Here is a 23799-nt window from a genome sequence, read left to right on the forward strand (position 1 = left end):
AAATCCTACCGAGTGAAGAGCAACCCTCTCACTCAGAGGCTTAGCTGCAGCCCAGTGCTAGCCTAAGTTATCAAAATCCTACCGAGTGGTAAGCCAGACTTTCACTCGGGGGCTTAGCTGCAGCCCTGTGCTCGCCTAAGTTGTAAAAAATCCTACCGAGTGAAGAGCAACCCTCTCACTCGGAGGCTTAGCTGCAGTCCAAGCACTCGCCTAAGTTATAAAAATCCTACCGAGTGAAGAGTAAACCCCTCACTCGGAGGCTTAGCTGCAGCCCAATGCTCGCCTAAGTTATAGAAATCCTACCGAGTGGTAAGTCGGGCTTCCACTCGGAGGATTAGCTGCAGCCCAGTGCTCGCCTAAGTGGACTAAAGAATAAGTCGATTGCAGTAAAGGCGCCTTGCTTTGAACCTGCAAAAGACATTTCGAGCCAAAAGCAATCGTATTCAAGCACCAAATTCAAGTTTGAATCGATATCTAAAAGAACCGAAAGTGCTCAGGCGTTAAGCCTGTTAAGGTTTATCGGTTACAATTTCACTCGGCATACCGAGGCAAATTTAAAGCGTCGAGCCAGAAGAAGTTTTTTACCCCTCCTGTGGAGGGCTGGAAGGTGCAACGAATTCATCAAGGTCAATTCCGTCGGCGATCCGAGTGGCAGCCGCAAGGAAAGTTTCCATAAAGGACCTGAAGTCGTGTTTCTTGGTGTTGGCCACCCGAAGGGCCGCCAGCTTCTCTTCTCGCGCATCTTTACAGTGGACTCGGGCCAGACACAGAGCAACATCTGCACCACACCGAGCCGAGGACTTCTTCCATTCCTGCACTCGACCAGGGATCGTGTTCAAGCGAGCCATCAGCGACTCAAGGTCATTCTGAAGTGTCTCCTCAGGCTAGAGCGTCGAGTCGATGCGAGATGTGGCGGCCTTCAGCCTTGCGAGATAGTCCACGACAGCTGCAACGCGAGACTCCAGTCGGAAAACATCCATGGCAACTTCGTCGTTCACCGGAGAATTGACGGGGTCGAGGTTTGGCTCCAGCCGGCTAGTTTCTTCTTCAAAGTTTTGACAAAATTCTGCAAGGATCATCACTAAGTCAAGGGGATGGTCGAATGGAAAAACCACAATTGGAAATGTTTGCCGAGCATAGAGGTTTACCTTCAAGCATAAGAAACAGCTTCTTGGCAAGACCACTCAGGAAGGCCTCCAAATAATTTTTCTTCCCAGTCAACTTACTGACTTGGTCGGTCAGGGCAGCTTTATCAATTTTTAGTCGACTGACCTCCTTGTTGGCGATCCCAAGAGCAGCTTTCAGATTGGTATTGTCTTGTTCAAGCTTGGTGACTGAAGCTAACTTCTCGTCAGCAAGCTTGATCTTTTCAGCTAGTTCGAGGTCTTTCTTCTGTTGGGCCTCCCTTACCTTACCTGCAAGTTACAGCAAGATCAGATTTTAAAACAAGCAAGGGGAAAAGCAGTCGTCAGGGTCTCACCAAACATACCTTCGGTCTCCTCCTTTGCCTTCGTCAGCTTCTCCTGAACCAGCTTCAAGCTCAGCTCGAGTTGAGTGTGCTTGTTTTCCAGCTCAGAGTATCGAGCCACAAGATCACAGGAGTTCTGCGAAGAACCAATCGACTAAATGTCAAATATAATTCACTTCCGAGTGAAAAAGGAAAAATCACACGTTTCTAAGACTACAGCCGAATACAAGCATTCGACCGTAGTCTCGGGGAGTACACCCAGTGGGTGCACTCAGCGTGCCCCCACTAATCCTGTTGAAGACAAAGTCGACCAGTCGACCTCAAAAAAAAAGAGAGAGAGATGTATTCTTTAAGACTATAATCAACTGCAAGCAGTCGACCACAGTCTCGGGGACTACACCCAGTGGGTGCACTTAGCGTGCCCCCACCGGTTTGTGAAATCCAGTCGACATAGTCGACTAACAGAAAGATTGACATCATAAAGCCTAAGGCCGACTGCCAGCAGTCGACCTTAGCCTTGGGGACTACACCCAGCGGGTGCACTCAGCGTGCCCCCGCTAACACGGAGTTTAATCGACACACCCAGTGGGTGACTACTATAAATTCCGGAAAGGAAAAGTTTTTGGTAGCATATCCAACAGAACAAACGGTGGTCGACTGACCTGAACATTGCTTTAGAGGGCAGAACTGGCGTCATAAGCTGCCTGGCTCGCATTCCGGATGGTCTTCAACTGCTCCATCATGATTCCCGCCTGGCGTATTGCCTCCTTCGCCGCGCCAGCTTGGTCCTCTGGGACGTGGTGCGTCGTGAAGAGGGAGGGCTGCTGAGCACTCGTCAATGGATCTGCGAAGGACACCGTGTGTCGAGTGGTGTTCTCTTCCTTCGCAATCAGAATCTCAGGCACCGTCACATCCTGGGGCACCTTGCTGGCAGACGCTTTCCTACTCCTTCTGCGCTTCAGCGGTTCCTCATCCTCATCATCATCAGGGAGATTGATAACAGCGTTGGGTGGAGCTTCGGAGAAGAATCAGGATCAGAGATCGCGAGTCAGTCGACTAAAAACGGCGTTAAGAATATAGTACCTGGTTTTGAAGTTGCTGCGTCCTCCATCTCATGGTCATCAGCCCGGGCTGAGGTCTCAGAAGTAGCAGCATTGCAACTCCAAAGAATCAGTCGACTAACTTCAGCGTCAACCAGAGACAAAGTTCACACAAAATAAGAAGACTTAAGCAGCACGATTACCCTGATATGGTGGGGATGGACACCTTCATCTTCGGTAGGAGCTTGATCGGCTTCGACGAGGCCGCCCTGGGTTGCTTCGGCGCCTTTTCAGTCGGCACTGGAGAGGTGGTCCGAGGGCGTTTGGTCGACTGAGCGGCGGTCGCAACCCCCTTACCACGTTCAGTCGAAGGATCGTGGACAAGCTTCGACCGCCTTTCCGAGCGCGGTGGTACGACCTCCTCCTCCTCTTCTTCCTCGTCTTCAACGTCATCTTCATCACCGTCATCATCGTCATCGTCATCATCATGCTCTGCAACGCCCGAGTCCCATTCCTCCTCTTCCTGGCTCTCGCCCCCACTCGCCTCACCCTCCTCAGTCGGAGCTTGTGCCCCATTGGGCATCGAGTACAGCTCGGTGAGGGCCTAGCAGATATCAGGACAAGGATCAATCGACCAGTCGGCAGGATAAACATAAATGAATGTGACAAGAACACAGTGGAGAGCAGAGCAAGCGTACCTTGTTTGGATCGCTGTTGTGGTCGAGTGGAGGAATCCTTCTGGCTCCGCGTGGGTTATCCTTGTTTCCGGTAACGGCTACCATCCATCTTTCCAGAGTGACATCGTCGACTGCTTCTGGATGGACTCGAGTCTCGTCTTCAGTCCCACAGTACAACCACATGCAGTGACTCCGGAACTGAAGGGGCTGGATGCGACGCCTAAGGAAGACCTCCAGGAGATCCATGCCCGTCACTCCCTCCCGAACCAACTGCACCACGTGCTCCATCAACATCTTCACGTCAGCTTTCTCCTCCGGAATCAACTTCAGAGAGGAGGGCTTGTTCACTCGGTCCATGGTAAACTGAGGGAGTCCACTCGACTGCCCCGGCGTCGACTGGTCCTGGCAGTAGAACCAGGTCGACTGCCAGCCTCTGACTGACTCGGGAAAGGTCATGGGCGGGAAGGTGCTCTTGTTCCTCACCTGGATCCCCAGACCCCCACACATTTGGACGACTCGGGTTCTTTCATCGCCTGGGCTCGCCTTCTTCACGGTCTGAGAGTAACACGTGAATATATGCTTGAACAAACCCCAGTGCGGTCGACAGCCCAGGAAACCCTCACACATGGACACGAACGCGGCAAGATAGGCGATAGAATTTGGGGTAAAGTGGTGGAGCTGCGCTCCAAAGAAGTTCAAGAAGCCACGGAAGAAAATACTTGGCGGCAAAGAAAATCCACGATCAACATGGGTGGCCAAGAGCACACACTCACCCTCTTCTGGCTGGGGCTGCCATTCCTTCCCCGGAAGCCTCGCAGCTCCATGAGGGATCAAGCCCTCGTTGGCCATGTCGAAGAGATCTTTTTCTGTGATGGTCGACTGGATCCAGTCTCCTTGGACCCAGCCCTTCGGCAGGCGGGATCTGGACGAAGACCCGCCGCGGCTGGTAGATCTCCCCTTCGCCTTCTCCGACGCCGACGCCTTCTTCGCACGTTCCAGCGCCGCCGTCTTCTCCTTGGCCATGGTTGCCGGCGAGATGCGCGAGGGGAAGTTGTGCGGGGGCAAGAGCGAGCGCGCTGGACGGAGACGAAGGGAGCAGAGAGAGAGAGAATGCTGAGGCACAGTACAAAAATCCTCGCCGGGCGCATTTATAAGGTCCCTTCCGAGTGGATGACAGGTGGGCCCGGTCGATCTAATCATATCCAGGAACAGTTATGCAGACGGGATACATGGCGAAGAAAGCGGCGCGGAGATCGAGGCGTCTATGTCCCGTCCCATCTGAACGCCGCGGTCCGCTCCGCTTCGCGCGCGTCCCCAAATTTCGCATCCCGCAGAATCCGCGAACAGCAGATCAGTCTGTCAGACGCGAGGTTTCCCGCGATCCATCGCTCGGGGATCGTCGAAGTCCGAAAGATCACTCAACGAAAGAAGAGAATGGATCGAGTCGACTGAAGACAAGTTGCTCACTATCGACGAAGAGATTCTTTGGTCCAGAACAACGCACAACCAGAGCGCAAAAGTTAATCGGAAACGACATCAACTCCTTCCTCACTCGAAGCCTCAATCCATTCGGGGGCTAATGATGGGGTCACGTACCTAGGGTAGGGTCATGGACCTGATCTAAGTACCTTACCCAAGGACACCCTTAGAAGATGTCGCCTTCCAGTCGACCAACGAGGGACTCACTCGACTGACTTGAAGGACTCGACCACGAAGACTCACTCGGCCATCAGAAGGTCAAGAGGCACTCTACACTGCAACGGCCTGTAATTAAGTAGACTTTATGGTAGTAAAGACACTTTATGTGGGGCGTTATCAGTAACGCCCCGGACTTAACTCACCTTAAACCCTCTCCTACGTGGGCTGACTGGGGTCCCGGCGCACTCTATATAAGCCGCCCCCCTCCACAGGTAGAGGGGTTCGGCATCTTGTAACTCATATACTCATAATCCACTCGACCGCCTCCGGGCTCCGAGACGTAGGGCTATTACTTCTTCCGAGAAGGGCCTGAACTCGTACATCCCTTGTGTTTACAACCTCCCCATAGCTAGGACCTTGCCTCTCCATACCTACCCCCACTCTACTGTCAGGCTTAGAACCACGACAGGGGGCCTGCCTCTCCCTCTCCCCTAAAGCCCAATAAGGCCCATATACTTCTTCCCCCGTATTCCCGTAACTCCCCGGTACTCCGAAAAATACCCGAACCACTCGGAACCTTTCCGATGTCCGAATATAGTCGTCCAATATGTCGATCTTTACATCTCGACCATTTCGAGACTCCTCATCATGTCCCCGATCTCATCTAGGACTTCGAACTCCTTCCGTACATCAAAACTCATAAACTCATAATATAACTGTCATCGAAACTTTAAGCGTGCGGACCCTACGGGTTCGAGAACTATGTAGACATGACCGAGACATGTCTCCGGTCAATAACCAATAGCGGAACCTGGATGCTCATATTGGCTCCCACAGATTCTACGAAGATCTTTATCGGTCAGACCGCATAACAACATACATTGTTCCCTTTGTCATCGGTATGTTACTTACCCGAGATTCGATTGTCGCTATCTCAATACCTAGTTCAATCTCGTTACCGGTAAGTCTCTTTACTCGTTCCATAATACATCATCCTGCAACTAACTCATTAGTTGCAATGCTTGCAAGGCTTAAGTGATGTGCATTACCGAGAGGGCCCAGAGATACCTCTCCGACAATCGGAGTGACAAATCCTCATCTTGAAATACGCCAACCTAACATGTACCTTCAGAGACACCTGTAGAGATCCTTTATAATCACCCAGTTACGTTGCGACGTTTGGTAGCACACAAAGTGTTCCTCCGGTAAACGGGAGTTGCATAATCTCATAGTCATAGGAACATGTATAAGTCATGAAGAAAGCAATAACAACATACTAAACGATCAAGTGCTAAGCTAATGGAATGGGTCAAGTCAATCACATCATTCTCCTAATGATATGATCCTATTAATCAAATGACAACTCATGTCTATGGCTAGGAAACATAACCATCTTTGATCAACGAGCTAGTTAAGTAGAGGCATACTAGTGACACTCTGTTTGTCTATGTATTCACACAAGTATTATGTTTCTAGTTAATACAATTCTAGCATGAATAATAAACTTTTATCATGAAATAAGGAAATAAATAATAACTTTATTATTGCCTCTAGGGCATATTTCCTTCAGTCTTCCACTTGCAGTAGAGTCAATAATCTAGTTCACATCACCATGTGATTTAACACCAATAGTTCACATCTTTATGTGTTTAGTTCACATATTCATGTGACTAACACCCAAAGGGTTTACTAGAGTCAATAATCTAGTTCACATCGCTATGTGATTAACACCCAGAGAGTGATTGACGGAGTCCTGGATTAGGGGGTGTCTGGATAGCCGGACTATACCTTTGGCCGGACTCTTGGACTATGAAGATACAAGATTGAAGACTTCGTCCCGTGTCCGGATGGGACTTTCCTTGGCGTGGAAGGCAAGCTTGGCGATGCGGATATGTATATCTCCTACCATTGTAACCGACTCTGTGTAACCCTAGCCCTCTCCGGTGTCAATATAAACCGGAGGGTTTTAGTCCGTAGGACCAACAACAATCATACGATAGGCTAGCTTCTAGGGTTTAGCCTCTCTGATATTGTGGTAGATCTACTCTTGTACTACCCATATCATCAATATTAATCAAGTAGGAGTAGGGTTTTACCTCCATCGAGAGGGCCCGAACCTGGGTAAAAACATCGTGTCCCTTGTCTCCTGTTACCATCCGCCTAGACGCACAATTCTGGACCCCCTACCCGAGATCCGCCGGTTTTGACACCGACATTGGTGCTTTCATTGAGAGTTCCTCTGTGCCGTCGCCATCAGGAAAGATGCCTCATCCCGTCTTTAAAGACGGAACCGTTGCTAAGGGAGCTCTGGCTGTCGGCCAAACTCTCCGGCTAGGTGGTTTTCTTATGACCACCTGTTCGGCTGCTGCGCCGATGATGACCTCTCGGGTCATCAAAAGCAATCTTTACGTCAACTCGGAACTCGCCGAGCAGTTAGATCCAATGGAGCTCTCTTCCCTAAACGAGCTCTTGGATTGCATCGCCGCCCTGGGAGTCGATACAGACTACGGCCAGATTGGGTCTAAACCCGATCTGAGAGAGATTAACTCTCCCCAGGTCACCTATCATGTTGCAGTGGTAGAGGGACAATGTGGCGACCCTTCATCTATCTTAAGGACTAGCTATGTCCGGATTCCCGATCCCTCCAAGCCGGATACCCGCGGAGGGGAGGACGTCACTCAAGACCTGAACTTAGAGTCAGGCAACGGGCTAGATTCATTGGACAACATCCAAGAACCCAAACTTCCGAGTTCGGAAACTCCCTGGCCCTTGAGTCTCAGATTGGGTGAGGTTTCGGATTCAATTCCACCCACCCACCCGAACATAAGCGATCTATCCCAAATTAGGCAAGAGCCCGAAGAAACAGTACATCATTACTAGGCCAGATTCCTCCTGGTTATGAACAGGATAAAGGACTACCGCGATGAAGACGCAATTTCATTCTTCTGCAATAATTGCACGGACAAGGGAATCCTCAACGCCATAAGTCGCCATGATATTACACGCTTCGCTGACTTGGCGTCCATAGTACGAAAGTACTGTGCGATGGAAAGCGCTTGGAAAACCGAAATAAAATTTTGGGACAATTCGGCCCTGAATACAAACCCAGTCCGAAATAAAAGGGTGCATCATCGCCAGACACCCGAATTAAACACCAAAAAGCAAAAACCCTCCACGGGGCATGGAACCGTACTGGAAGGATGGCTTAATGGACCCTGTAAAATTCATAGTACAGAGGGCGCCACACCAACTCATAGCCTTAGAGCATGTTGGATACTCCGGCAGGTGGCCAAAATTGGCGAAGATCTTCTAATTCCAGAAGCCACAGAAAGCCACCCCAGGGACACCAGTACGGTATTGACAGTCTTCGAGACTTTCGCATCAAATAATATGCGAAAAAGAACACTCCGCAGCCTTGCCGAAGTCTACCAAGTAGCAACAATAAACCCATGGAGTGACACGGCTATTACTTTTAATGCCAGTGATGAACCTAAATTCCGAACAACCCGAGCACCAGCCGCATTGGTCCTCAGTCCAATAGTGGACGGCTTTCGCCTTACCAAGGTACTCATGGATGGCGGCAGCGGATTGAACCTCATTTATGAGGAAACCCTTCAAGAAATGGAAATAGACTGGAACCGCATTGAGCGAAGCAGCACAACCTTTAGAGGAATAATCCCCAGTCGGGAAGCGCGCTGTACAGGAAAAATCACACTAGATGTGGTGTTCGGCACATCAGATAATTACAGGTCCGAAGAGGTCACGTTCCAAGTGGCCCCGTTCAGTAGCGGATACCACGCTCTGCTAGGGCGGGAGGCGTTTACAATCTTCCAAGCCATACCCCATTACGGGTACATGAAGCTCAAGATGCCCGGGCCCAACGGAATCATCACTCTCGCTAGTGATCCGGACATAGCACTCCGCGCCGAAAACGAGACAGCCGCACTGGCCCTCGAGGCACTATCCAAAGCCATAGCAGCTGAGGAACTGACTGCGCTGCGCTCGACGGTGAATAGGGACGATGTGATACTCGACAAAAGATCTAAATCCACCTCCTTTAAACCAGCGAACAAAATAGTCAAATTCCAGGTCCATCCAACGGACCCCAATAAAACAGCTTCCATCGGGGCACAGTTAAACCCTTATGTAGACGCCGCACTGTGAGAGTTCCTACGTGAGAAATGGGACATTTTCGCCTGGCACCCTTCAGACATGTCAGGAATCCCACGCAGGCTGGCCGAACACAGCTTAAATATCCTAGAAGGATTCAAGCCAGTCAAATAGGCTCTTCGGCGTTTCTCCGAACCTAAGAGACAGGCCATGGGAGAGGAACTAGCCATGCTATTGGAGGCCGGATTCATCAGAGATATAAAACATCCGGACTGGCTAGCAAACCTGGTGATGGTACCAAAGAAGGCCAAATCCTGGCGCCTGTGCGTTGATTTTAAGGACCTCAACAAGGCCTGCCCAAAGGATCCCTTCCCCCTCCCCCGCATCGATCAAATTATCGACACTACCGCAAGACACGATTCGTTGTGTTTCTTTGACGCATACTCCGGCTACCATCAAATTAAGATGGCAGAGTCAGACCAAGCCGCAACGGCATTCATCACACCATACGGCCCATTCTGCTTCAACACAATGCCCTTCGGGCTCAAAAACACCGGCGCAACATATCAACGCATGATTCAGACATGTCTCGAAAACCAGATCTGCAAAACAGTGGAAGCATACGTAGATGACGTGGTCGTCAAAACAAGACACGTCGAATATCTAGTAGACGACTTGAGGCTCACATTCGATAACCTCCGAACATACGACATCAATCTCAACCTGGAAAAATGCGTTTTCGGCGTACCAGCCGGAAAGCTCTTGGGCTTCATTGTATCCGGTAGAGGAATTGAAGCAAATCCAGCCAAGATCTGAGCACTTTCACAATTGGATATCCCAAAGGACCTCAGACAAATACAAAAACTAACCGGATATGTGGCGGCTCTAAGCCGCTTCAACTCCCGCTTGGGAGAGAAGGCATTACCCCTTTATCGCCTCCTTCGGCGCACCGAACACTTCGAGTGGACAGATGCCGCCATGGTCGGACTCGAGGAAATAAAAGCCATATTGGCAACAAACCCAGTCCTGGCCGCGCCAAACATTGGCGAACCAATGCTATTATACATTGCGGCAACTCACCAAGTTGTAAGCGCAGCGCTCGTCGTCGAACGAGAAACGGACGGACACAAATTCCCCCTTCAAAAGCCGATCTATTATGTGTCCACTGTCCTTACTCCGTGCAAGTCACGGTACCTGCATTTTCAAAAGATAGCGTACGCGGTATTTATGGCATCCCGGAAGCTGCGACACTACTTTCAAGAGTGTTCGATAACAGTAGCCTTGGAAGTGCCACTTAACGATATTATAAACAACCGCGATGCGACGGGCCGGATTGCAAAATGGGCCATTGAGCTCCTCCCGTTCGACATAACTTACAAGCCACGGCGAGCCATTAAGTCGCAGGTTTTGGCCGACTTCGTCGCCGAATGGACGGAAGCCGAACTCCCTAAAGAGTACGACACATATTCAAACTGGATCATGCACTTCGACAGCTCCAAAATGTTGGCCGGTCTAGGGGCTGGCGTCATTTTGACGTCCCCCACAGGAGATACAATTCAATCCGTACTCCAGATAATGTATACGGACTCCAACAACGCAGCCGAATATGAGGCCCTTCTACATGGTCTTCGGATGGCAGTATCCATGGGCATTCAACGCCTAGAGGTGCGCGGGGATTCGAACCTCGCGATATCTCAAATAAATGGAGACTTCAATGCCAAGGATCCAAAAATGGCAGCTTATCGCAACGCCGTCCTAAAAATGTCAGCTCGGTTCGAGGGGCTTGAATTTCATCATATAGCCCGGGAAAATAATCAGGCGGCAGATGTCCTGGCACGCATTGGCGCAAAACGCAATGTAGTCCCCCCAACATCTTCTTGGAAAGGCTTTTTAAGCCATCCGTGGTATGGGAAGGGGAACCCGGCAATAACAGCCCGGACCCAACCGCACTGCCCGATACCGAACACTCTGACATAATTGGCGGCTCTGCCAACGAAATAACATCTTCAGCCCATATAATAATGGCTGTCATCGCCTCGTGGACAGAACCATTCCTAGCCTACCTTACTAGGCAGGAACTCCCCAAGGACCAAAATGAGGCACACTGCATAGTGTGGAGATCTAAAGCCTATAAAGTCCATGAGGGAGAGCTTTATAAGAAAAGCACCACCGGAGTCCTTCAAAGGTGCATCTCCGAAGAGGAAGGGCGAAACCTTCTGGCTGAAATTCATGCCGGACTCGACGGTCATCACGCTGCAGCTCGGTCCCTCGCAAGCAAGGCCTTTCGTACAGGCTTTTATTGGCCGACGGCCCAGGCAGACGCTCAGGACTTAGTCCAACGATGCGTTGGTTGCCAGCTCTTTGCAAACCAAAGCCATATGCCACCTACCGCCCTCCAAACTATCCCCATCACTTGGCCCTTCGCGGTCTGGGGGCTTGACATGGTTGGACTCCTTAAAGGAGGAACCCACAAGAAAAAATATTTACTGGTCATGGTGGATAAATTCACCAAATGGATAGAAGCCAAGCCTGTTAAGACGGCCAAATCCGGACCGGTGATAGACTTTATATCCGGGGTCGTACACCGTTACCGCGTCCCCCACAGCATCATCACCGATAACGACATGAACTTTACGGCCGACGAGGTAAAACTCTGGTGCAAAAACATGGGCATCAAGCTCGATTATGCTTCCGTCTATCACCCACAAACTAACGGCCAGGTCGAGCGAGCAAATGGTCTTATCATGAGCGGCATCAAACCCAGATTAGTGCGGTCCCTTAAGGAATCTAATACACACTGGGTAGAGGAGCTCAACTCTGTACTCTGGGGGCTGCGGACCACGCCGAATCGCACCACCAGATACACACCAGTCTTCATGGTATACGGTGCAGAGGCAGTTTTGCCCTGCGACATAATTCATGACTCACCCCATGTGCGCATGTACGAAGAAAGAGAAGCCGAGCTCGATCGGAAGGATAGTCTGGACGCCTTGGAGGAGAAGCGTGACGTGGCAAAAGCCCGTTCCGCATTCTATCAATAGCAGGCTCGAAGATACCAAAGCAGAGAAGTACGGGCCAAAAATTACAATGTTGGCGAATTAGTTCTACGCCTGCCGGATAAGAAAAAGGACAAACTCAAGCCCAAATGGGAAGGTCCCTTCATTATTGACCAAGTCCTGACTAGTGGAGCGTACCGCCTGCGAGATGCATCGGATAACCGACTCGAGCCGAACCCATGGAACGCAGCCCGTCTCCGAAGATTCTATGCCTAGCGCCGGACTCTGTGTTCGTCTCCTTCCTCTGTCCATTTTTTATATACTTGCTGTCTTACATTTCTCTCCTTCTCCCCTCCCTTTATCTTATAGCCTTTAAGGGCTCATCTGTGCCTTGTTTGCACACAACTGACGCGCTATCCGCGCTCATTAGACCTAGGGGCTTCTTTAATAGAAGCTTATTTATACGGGCTTCATGCCCAACACATGTGTCACACTTCCGCATGTACCTTTTATTCACCATTATATGCATCGATATGACTTAAGTTTTGGCCAAGCTGGGTTGCCTGGCTCCTGTGCTTACCCCTACGTTCCCGATTGTTCGGCTAGGTGGTAAAGGGAGCACCTCTGCGATTGTTACTGTCGGGTCAGCCGGATGTGTACCTCAGACTGGGTGAAGCCGAAAGCTAGCGTTCTTAAGGGAATATTCGGTCGGTGAACTAAAGATGATTTCTCACTTATTTATTTATGCGCCCCCAGATGTTTTTCCTGCGTCTCTTTTCGCAGTCCGGACATGCACTTTAGGGCATGCCTCCCAGGGAAAGGAACCCCTAACGGAACTATTCTCCCTAGAAGATGTTTCTTACTAACCATGTAATATAACATAACTAGTTGGGCACTTGACTGTTCAAGAACTAATGACCCCTACGCCTGGTCTCCATGCATACCCCGGTTCTTATATAACCGCGAGGGTATTTGGACACACTCCGGACCGTCAGGTCCCAAGGTTGAAGCGAAAAGGTCGGCCATGACAAACGATCTACAATCCGGCTAGAAGGAATTATACATGTCACTTAAAATTACATAGTCAATCTGACTGATTGTATTCCTTTTCAATACCATCTAATAGGCTGTCTAGTTTACAGTCCTGTTGGGAATACTTTGCGGCCAATTCTACTTGGCCGTACACTAAGCTCACAGGGATCTCCTTCCCATCGGGCCCTAGAGGCCCGACCTCGGCCATGTGGTTTGGGTCAGCCTTCGTGTACCGCGTCTTCACCATGGACCAGGCCTCCCTGGCGCCTTGACGGCAGGCCGATATCTTCCACAATCGGAAGCGCCACTGCGCCCCTTCAGCTTCTCTGCAAGCTCTCCAAGGCCTTCGGGCACGGAAACGGATGGCCACAAGGCCTGGGCGACGCCTTGCATCACCTGCCGAACTTGTTCGTGCAGTCGTGAGAGATCGGGAAGAATGTCACCCGTAGAACTGGGCATTTCCTCCGCAGGCCGACCTGTTAGCAGACCTACAGACATAACTGTGTCAATCGACTTCCTCACCGAACTCTTTTTTCGAAGTTCATTCAAGCACTTACTAAAAATTCCGCGTCGAAGCCGCCGATTCTCCTTCACGGAGTCCGACAGCTAGGCACGAACATCCTTTAGTTCCTCGCCCAGCTGGGTGTTGGCATCTTGGAGATTATTATTCTCCTGCCTCACCTTCGTAAGCACGCTCTCGCCGGCCTTTAACCGGCGCAAGAGTTGTTGCTTATCCGGATCTACTCCGGCGCCATCTGCAATGTTATTGTCAGATTTGCACACACGCCGCACTTCACAAAATACTTATCTTTTTGAAGCATATATTACCAGAGGGGGTCTCCTTGGGCTCCCCTGCCGCGGCTAGTGCGGCCTCGAGTTGGGCTTTGCACTCTTCTAGCTCCTGGGACAGTTGGGTATTCTTTTCTGTAAGAACCTACATAATAAATGATCCTTAAATCAGTTATTCTAACTGTTTCAAGTCTCGGGGGCTACTGATATATATAACCATCAAAATTTTCTCACCCGTATGTCTTTTACATACTGCTCCGTGGCTCTGGCTAGACCATTTTGAGCGGCACAAAGGTACACATCTCCCGAATTAAAGGCATCCAATGCCTCTTGGGAGAAACAAGTGTCGCGAAGAACTGTCCGGTGACGCCTGTGGTTCATGGCACTCTCCACCTCGGAATTAGTGGCAGACAGTCTGTCCGCATCCTCTGTCGGAGGAGCGTCCGGTGCACGCCTCGTGTTTGCCTCCGCCTCCGGACCCGGCCTTGGAGCCTGGCTGGTGGAGGCGCGATTGGCAACCTCTCCGGATATAGTCCGGCGAGGTCTCTTTGTCCTGAAGAGAGCGCGAGCGTTAATATGCCTTGAAGGAATAACACCTGGGAATAAGATGGCGCGCCATACCTTTGCGCCGGCGTCTCAATCTGGACCGCACTTCTTTTCAGCCCGCGGGGCCTTGCAACCCCTCGTTGGCTAGTCGCCGCAAGCTCGGCCTCCCGCCTCAAGGACCTCCCCTGCAAAACACGGTTGTTATACGGTAATCAAAAACACGCGAGGACGGATCCCTTTTCAAAGTGCTGGGACTTCGGTCTTAGTTACCTGTGAGGCTGGGAGTAGCCCTAGGTAATCGCCCGTAATGGCGACCAAGGCATTGTCCTTGCTCAATTGATGGAACACCCCATCGATCAGCTCCACAGATAAGTCCGGATCCTCTTGGGAGGCCGGGTCGAGGGACCGTCCCGGATCCTCGGGTTGTGGAGGAGGGTTGTTTATTTCCTTTACAGCCTGGCGCAGCTCCTGCGTTGAAATCGCTAGATTGAATACTTAACGACGGGAATATAAAACGGATGGGCAAGTAAAAGTGTCCACTTACCCAGCTTGGAGGATTGTACATAGAAAATCCACCCCGTGGGTTGACGCGGAGAAATTCCTCCTCTTCTCCCTTGTACAAAGCGGACAAGATCTTTATTAGAGCAGCAACCGATTCTAGCCCCTTACAGCCGTAGCGGGTGGCGTCGTCCTCTCCGTTGAAGTCCCACATGGGATGGCCTCTATACTGAAGCGGCTGCACCCCCCGCATAATGCATGCGGCCATGACCCCGATCATGGTCAGACCGGAATGAGCTAACAACCTTATCCGGCCCATCAGGTAAAGAACGTCCTTGTCACTTTCCTTCTGAGGGCTCCGTGGACGCCAGCTTAGGCGCTTCTTCAGGGGAGCACTGTCGAACTCAGTAAGGCCGATCCGAACAGGATCCGGCAGCGGGACGTCCTCTATATAAAACCATTCCGAAGGCCAGTCTTCGGACGCCTTCTTTGGGGTTCTGGATAGATATCCGGTCCCGGCAATGCGCCACACTTCGGCTCCGCCCACTTGATATACTGACCCCTTCTCAGAACGGGGCACAAGGCAGAACAACTTCTTCCACAACGCGAAATGAGCCTCGCAGCCGAAAAACAGCTCGCAAAGGGCTACGAAGCCCGCGATATGCAATATGGAGGCAGGCGTAAGGCTGTGCAACTGGAGGCCGTAGAACTCCAGGAGCCCCTGGAGAAACGGATGAATTGAAAATCCGAGCCCTCTTATCAAATAAGGGACCAGGCATATCCGCTCTCCTTTGGAGGGATTTGGGACGCTCTCCGCTTCCTCTCCGCCATTATAGGTGGCAAGCCTGGCTCGAACCGGGACCATGTAGGCTGGGGGAAGAAATCCCTTGGTTTGGAGTGTCACTACCTCGCTGTGTGGGACGGAACATCTCTCCCAATCTCCAGGCTGAGGGCTGGGAGGGCGAGAGGAGGAGTTGCGTCGACTGGCCATGATGGAATGGATCTCTGCCGGATGCGCTTTGATGAATGCTCGCGAAGGGGAGATGGTGTGATTCGGATCTAAATCCTCGTCTTTTTTATAGGCAGCTCATTTACGCAGATAGGGGGGTAAATGTAAAAACACCCTGGCTTTTCGCATTCGTTTGACACGTGGAAGATGGCCATTATTAGGCGTGGAAGCCAAGGAGCGCAATATTCACAAGAAGCCGGAAATTATTTAGCAGGTACACGGAATTTGTAGAAGAACCCGCCTTGCAATGCCGAAGACAAATCTGCGTGCCGGACTCATCGTCATTCAAGCCTGGTTCGGGGGCTACTCGTGCATATGACATCTACGCATAAAACCAGGCTCTGATGCCACTGTTGGGGAACGTAGTAATTTCAAAAAATTTCCTACGCACACGCAAGATCATGGTGATGCATAGCAACGAGAGGGGAGAGTGTTATCTACGTACCCTCGTATACCGAAAGCGGAAGCGATAGCACAACGCGGTTGATGTAGTCGTACGTCTTCACGATCCGAATGATCAAGTACCGAACGTACGACACCTCCGAGTTCAGCACACGTTTAGCCCGATGACGTCCCTCGAACTCCGATCCAGCCGAGCGTTGAGGGAGAGTTTCGTCAGCACGACGGCGTGGTGACGATGTTGATGTTCTACCGACGCAGGGCTTCGCCTAAGCACCGCTACGATATTATCGAGGTGGACTATGGTGGAGGGGGGCACCGCACACGGCTAAGAGATCAATGATCAATTGTTGTGTCTTTGGGGTGCCCCTGCCCCCGTATATAAAGGAGCAAGGAGGAGGGGGCCGGCCAAGGGGAGGAGGCGCGCCCAAGGGGGGAGTCCTACTCCCACCGGGAGTAGGACTCCTGCTTTCCTTGTTGGAGTAGGAGAAGGGAAGGGAGAAGGAGAAATAAGGAAGGGGGCGCCCCCCTCCGTAGTCCAATTCGGACTAGCCCATGGGGAGGGGTGCGGCCACCCTTTGGGGCCTTTCTCTCCTTTCTCGTATGGCCCATTAAGGCCCATTACGAATTTCCGTAACTCTCTGGTACTCCGAAAAATACCCGAATCACTCGGAACCTTTCCGATGTCCGAATATAGTCGTCCAATATATCGATCTTTACGTCTCGACCATTTCAAGACTCCTAGTCATGTCCCCGATCTCATCCGGGACTCCGAACTCCTTCGGTACTTCAAAACTCATAAACTCATAATATAACTGTCATCGAAACATTAAGCGTGCGGACCCTACGGGTTCGAGAACTATGTAGACATGACCGAGACACGTCTCCGGTTAATAACCAATAGCGGAACCTGGATGCTCATATTGGCTCCACATATTCTACGAAGATCTTTATCGGTCAGACCACATAACAACATACGTTGTTCCCTTTGTCATCGGTATGTTACTTGCCCGAGATTCGATCGTCGGTATCTCAATACCTAGTTCAATCTCGTTACCGGCAAGTCTCTTTACTCGTTATGTAATGCATCATCTCGTAACTAACTCATTAGTCACATTGCTTGCAAGGCTTATAGTGATGTGCATTACCGAGAGGGCCCAGAGATACCTCTCCGACAATCGGAGTGACAAATCCTAATCTCAAAATACGCCAACCCAACAAGTACCTTTGGAGACACCTGTAGAGCACCTTTATAATCACCCAGTTACGTTGTGACGTTTGGTAGCACACAAAGTGTTCCTCCGGTAAACGGGAGTTGCATAATCTCATAGTCATAGGAACAGGTATAAGTCATGAAGAAAGCAATAGCAGAATACTCAACGATCGTGTGCTAAGCTAATGGAATGGGTCAAGTCAATCACATCATTCTCCTAATGATGTGATCCCGTTAATCAAATGACAACTCATGTCTATGGCTAGGAAACATAACCCTCTTTGATCAATGAACTAGTCAAGTAGAGGCATACTAGTGACACTATGTTTGTCTATGTATTCACACATGTATTATGTTTCCGGTTAATACAATTCTAGCATGAATAATAAACATTTATCATGATATAAGGAAATAAATAATAACTTTATTATTGCCTCCAGGGCATATTTCCTTCAGTCTCCCACTTGCACTAGAGTCAATAATCTAGATCACATCGCCATGTGATTAACATCAATAGTCCACATCATTATGTGATTAACTCCCATAGTTCACATCGCCATGTGACCAACACCCAAAGGGTTTACTAGATTCAGTAATCTAGTTCACATCGCTATGCGATTAACACCCAAAGAGTACTAAGGCGTGATCATGTTTTGCTTGTGAGAGAAGTTTAGTCAACGGGTCTGCCACATTCAGATCCGTATGTATTTTTCAAATTTCTATGTCAACAATGCTCTGCACGGAGCTACTCTAGCTAATTGCTCCCACTTTCAATATGTATCCAGATTGAGACTTAGAGTCATCTGGATTAGTGTCAAAACTTGCATCGACGTAACCCTTTACGACGAACCTTTTTGTCACCTCCATAATCGAGAAACATATCCTTATTCCACTAAGTATAATTTTGACCGCTCTCGAGTGATCTACTCCTACATCACTATTGTACTCCCTTGCCAAAATTAGTGTAGGGTATACAATAGATCTGGTACATAGCATGACATACTTTATAGAACCTATGGCTGAGGCATAGGGAATGACTTTCATTCTCTTTCTATCTTCTGTAGTGGTCGGGTTTTGAGTCTTACTCAATTTCACACCTTGTAACACAGACAAGAACTCTTTCTTTGACTATTCCATTTTGAACTACTTCAAAATCTTGTCAAGGTATGTACTCATTGAAAAAAACTTATCAAGCATCTTGATCTATCTCTATAGATCTTGATGGTCAATATGTCAGCAGCTTCACCAAGGTCTTTCTTTGGAAAATTCCTTTCAAACACTCCTTTATGCTTTGCAGAATAATTCTACATTATTTCTGATCAACAATATGTCATTCACATATACTTATCAAAAATGTTGTAGTGCTCCCACTCACTTACTTGTAAATACAGGCTTCATCGCAAGTCTGTATAAAACTATATGCTTTGATCAACTTATCAAAGCGTATATTCCAACTCCGAGATGCTTGCACCAGTCCATAGATGGATCGCTGGAGCTTGCATATTTTGTTAGCACCTTTAGGATTGACAAAACCTTCTGGTTGTATCATATACAACTCTTCTTTAATAAATCTATTAAGGAGTGCAGTTTTGTTTATCCATTTGCCAGATTTCATAAAATGCGGCAATTGCTAACATGATTCGGACAGACTTAACATAGATACGAGTGAGAAACTCTCATCGTATTCAAAAGCTTGAACTTTGTCAAAAACCTTTTTCGACAAGTCTAGCTTTGTAGATAGTAACACTACTATCAACGTCCGTCTTCCTCTCGAAGATCCATTTATTTTCTATGGCTTGCTGATCATTGGGCAAGTCAACCAAAGTCCATACTTTGTTCTCATACATGGATCCCATCTCAGATTTTATGGCCTCAAGCCATTTTGCGGAATCTGGGCTCATCATCGCTTCCTCATAGTTCGTAGGTTCATCATGGTCAAGTAACATGACCTCCAGAATAGGATTACCGTACAACTCTGGTGCGGATCTCACTCTGGTTGACCTACGAGGTTTAGTAGTAACTTGATCTGAAGTTACATGATCATCATCATTATCTTCCTCACTAATTGGTGTAGAAGTCACAGGAACAAATTTCTGTGATAACTACTTTCCAATAAGGGAGCAGGTACAGTTAGCTCATCAAGTTCTACTTTCCTCCCACTCACTTCTTTCGAGAGAAACTCCTTCTCTAGAAAAACTTCGAATTTAGCAACAAAAGTCTTGCCTTCGGATTTGTGATAGAAGGTGTACCCAACAGTCTCCTTTGGGTATCCTATGAAGACATATTTCTCCGATTTGGGTTTGAGCTTATTAGGATGAAACTTTTTCATATAAGCATCACAACCCCAAACTTTAAGAAACGACAACTTTGGTTTCTTGCCAAACCACAGTTCATACGGTGTCATCTCAACGGATTTAGATGGTGCCCTATTTAACGTGAATGCAGCTGTCTCTAATGCATAACCCCAAAACGATAGTGGTAAATCGGTAAGAAACATCATAGATTGCACCATATCTAATATAGTACGGTTACGATGTTCGGACACACCACTACACTGTGGTGTTCCAGGTGGCGTGAGCAGTGAAACTATTTCACATTGTTTTAATTGAAGACCAAACTCGTAACTCAAATACTCTTCTCCACGATCAGATCGTAGAAACTTATATTTTCTTGTTATGATGATTTTCTACTTCATTCTGAAATTATATGAACTTTTCAAATGTTTCAGACTTCTGTTTCATTAAGTAGATATACCCATATCTGCTCAAATCATCTGTGAAGGTCAGAAAATAATGATACCCGCTGCGAGCCTCATATTCATTGGACCACATACATTAGTATGTATGATTTCCAATAAATCTGTTGCTTGCTCCATTGTTCCGTAGAACGACGTTTTAGTCATCTTGCCCAAGAGGCATGGTTCGCAAGCATCAAGTGATTCATAATCAAGTGATTCCAAAATCCATCAGCATGGAGTTTCTTCATGCGCTTTACACCAATATGACCTAAACGGCAGTGCGACAAATAAGTTGCACTATCATTATTAACTTTGCATCTTTTGGCTTCAATATTATGAATATGTGTATCACTACGATCGAGATCCAACAAACCATTTTTAGTGGGTGTATGACCATAGAAGGTTTTATTCATGTAAATAGAACAACAATTATTCTCTAAATTAACTGAATAACCGTATTGCAATAAACATGATCAAATCATATTCATGCTCAACGCAAACACCAAATAACACTTATTTAGGTTCAACACTAATCCCAAAAGTGTAGGGAGTGTGCAATGATGATCATATCAATCTTGGAACCATTTCCAACACACATCGTCACTTCACCCTTAACTAGTCTCTGTTCATTCCGCAACTCCTGTTTCGAGTTACTACTCTTAGTAACTGAACTAGTATCAAATACCGAGGGGTTGCTACGACCACTAGTAAAATACACATCAATAATATGTATATCAAATATACCTTTTTTCACTTTGCCATCATTCTTATCCGCCAAATACTTGGGGCAGTTCCGCTTCCACTGACCAGTCCCTTTGCAGTAGAAGCACTTAGTCTCAGGCTTAGGACCAGACTTGGGCTTCTTCACTTGAGCAGCAACTTGCTTGCCGTTCTTCTTGAAGTTCCCCTTCTTCCCTTTGCCATTTTCTTGAAACTAGTGGTCTGTCAACCATCAACACTTGATGTTTTTCTTGATTTCTACCTTCGTTGATTTCAGCATCACGAAGAGCTTGGGAATTGTTTCTGTTATCCCTTGCATATTATAGTTCATCACGAAGTTCTACTAACTTGGTGATGGTGACTAGAGAATTCTGTCAATCACTATTTTATCTGGAAGATTAACTCTCACTTGATTCAAGCAATTGTAGTACCCAGACAATCTGAGCACATGCTCACTAGCTGAGCAATTCTCCTCCATCTTGTAGGCAAAGTACTGTCAGAGGTCTCATACCTCTCGACACGGGCATGAGTATGAAATACCAATTTCAACTCTTGGAACATCTTATATGCTCCGTGGCATTCAAAACAATTTTTGAAGTCCCGGTTCTAAGCCGTAAAGCATGGTGCACTAAACTATCAAGTAGTTATCATACCGAGCTTTGTCAAAATGTTCATAACGTCTGCATATGCTCCTGCAATAGGCCCGTCACCTAGCGGTGCATCAAGGACATAATTCTTCTGTGCAGCAATGAGGATAAACCTCAGATCACGGATCCAATCCGCATCATTGCTACTAACACCTTTCAACTTAGTTTTCTCTGGGAACACATATAAAACATAAACGGGGAGTAACATCGCGAGCTATTGATCTACAACATAGATATGCTAATACTACCAGGACTAAGTTCATGGTAAATTAAAGTTCAATTAATCATATTACTTAAGAACTCGCACTTAGATAGACATCCCTCTAATCCTCTAAGTGATCACGTGATCCATATCAACTAAACCATGTCCGGTCATCACGTGAGATGGAGTAGTTTCAATGGTGAACATCACTATGTTGATCATATCTACTATATGATTCACGCTCGACCTTTCGGTCTCAGTGTTCTGAGGCCATATCTGTTATATGCTAGGCTCGTCAAGTTTAACCTGAGTATTCCGCGTGTGCAACTGTTTTGCACCCGTTGTATTTGAACATAGAGCCTATCACACCCGATCATCACGTGGTGTCTCAGCACGAAGAACTTTCGCAACGGTGCATACTCAGGGAGAACACTTATACCTTGATAATTTAGTGAGAGGTCATCTTATAAAGCTACTGCCGAACTAAGCAAAATAAGATGTATAATAGATAAACATCACATGCACTCATAATATGTGACATGATATGGCCATCATCATCTTGTGCCTTTGATCTCCATCTCCAAAGCATCGTCATGATCTCCATCGTCACCGGCATGAAACCATGATATCCATCATCTTGATCTATATCAATGTGTCGTCACATGGTCGTCTCACCAACTATTGCTCTTGCAACTATTGCTATCGCATAGCGATAAAGTAAAGCAATTATTTGGCACTTGCATATTATGCAATAAAGAGACAACCATAAGGCTTCTACTAGTTGCCGATAACTTCAACAAAACAGATCATCTCATACAACAAAATATAGCATCATGTCTTGACCATATCACATCACAACATGCCCTGCAAAAACAAGTTAGACGTCATCTACTTTGTTGTTGCAAGTTTTACATGGCTGCTACGGTCTGAGCAAGAATCGTTCTTACCTACGCATCAAAACCACAACGATAGTTTGCCAAGTTGGTGCTGTTTTAACCTTCGCAAGGACCGGGCATAGCCACACTCAGTTCAACTAAAGTTGGAGAAACTGACACCCGCTAGTCACCTGTGTGCATAGCACGGCGGTAAAACCAGTCTCGCGTAAGCATACGCATAATGTCGGTCCGGGCCGCTTCATCCAACAATACCGCCGAACCAAAGTATGACATGCTGGTAAGCAGTATGACTTATATCGCCCACAACTCACTTGTGTTCTACTCGTGCATATGACATCTACGCATAAAACCAGGCTCTGATGCCACTGTTGGGGAACGTAGTAATTTCAAAAAATTTCCTACGCACACGCAAGATCATCGTGATGCATAGCAACGAGAGGGGAGAGTGTTGTCTACGTACCCTCATAGACCGAAAGCGGAAGCGTTAGCACAACGAGGTTGATGTAGTCGTACGTCTTCACGATCCGACCGATCCAAGTACCGAACGCATGGCACCTCCGAGTTCTGCACACATTCACCCCGATGACGTCCCTCGAACTCTGATCCAGTCGAGTGTTGAGGGAGAGTTTCGTCAGCACGACGGCGTGGTGACGATGATGATGTTCTATCGATGCAGGGCTTCGCCTAAGCACCGCTACAGTATTATCGAGGTGGACTATGGTGGAGGGGGGCACCGCACACGGCTAAAAGATCAACTGATCAATTGTTGTCTTTGGGGTGCCCCCTGCCCCCGTATATAAATGAGTGGAGGAGGGGAGGGCCGGCCCTCTCTATGGCGCACCCTAGGGGAGTCCTACTCCCATCGGGAGTAGGATTCCCCTTTTCCGAGTACAACTAGGAGTCCTTCCAAGTAGTAGGAGTAGGAGACAAGGAAGGGGAAGAGGGAAGGGAAGGAAGGAGGGGGCGCCGCCCCTCTCCCTAGTCCAATTCGGACTAGTCAATGGGGGGGCACGGCCTGCCTCTCCCTCTCCCCTAAAGCCCAATAAGGCCCATATACTTCTTCCCCCGTATTCCCGTAACTCCCAAGTACTCCGAAAAATACCCGAACCACTCGGAACCTTTCCAATATCCGAATATAGTCGTCCAATATATCGATCTTTACGTCTCGACCATTTCGAGACT

General features: G+C 48.3%; 1 pseudogene; it reads left to right on the forward strand.

Moving 5' to 3' along the window:
* Positions 1-23799, forward strand: part of LOC123191986 (cysteine-rich receptor-like protein kinase 15) — a 52058-nt pseudogene that overhangs the window by 12912 nt on the left and 15347 nt on the right.

The sequence above is a fragment of the Triticum aestivum genome, chromosome 2A (assembly GCF_018294505.1).
Source record: "Triticum aestivum cultivar Chinese Spring chromosome 2A, IWGSC CS RefSeq v2.1, whole genome shotgun sequence".
Taxonomy (NCBI): Eukaryota; Viridiplantae; Streptophyta; class Magnoliopsida; order Poales; family Poaceae; genus Triticum; species Triticum aestivum.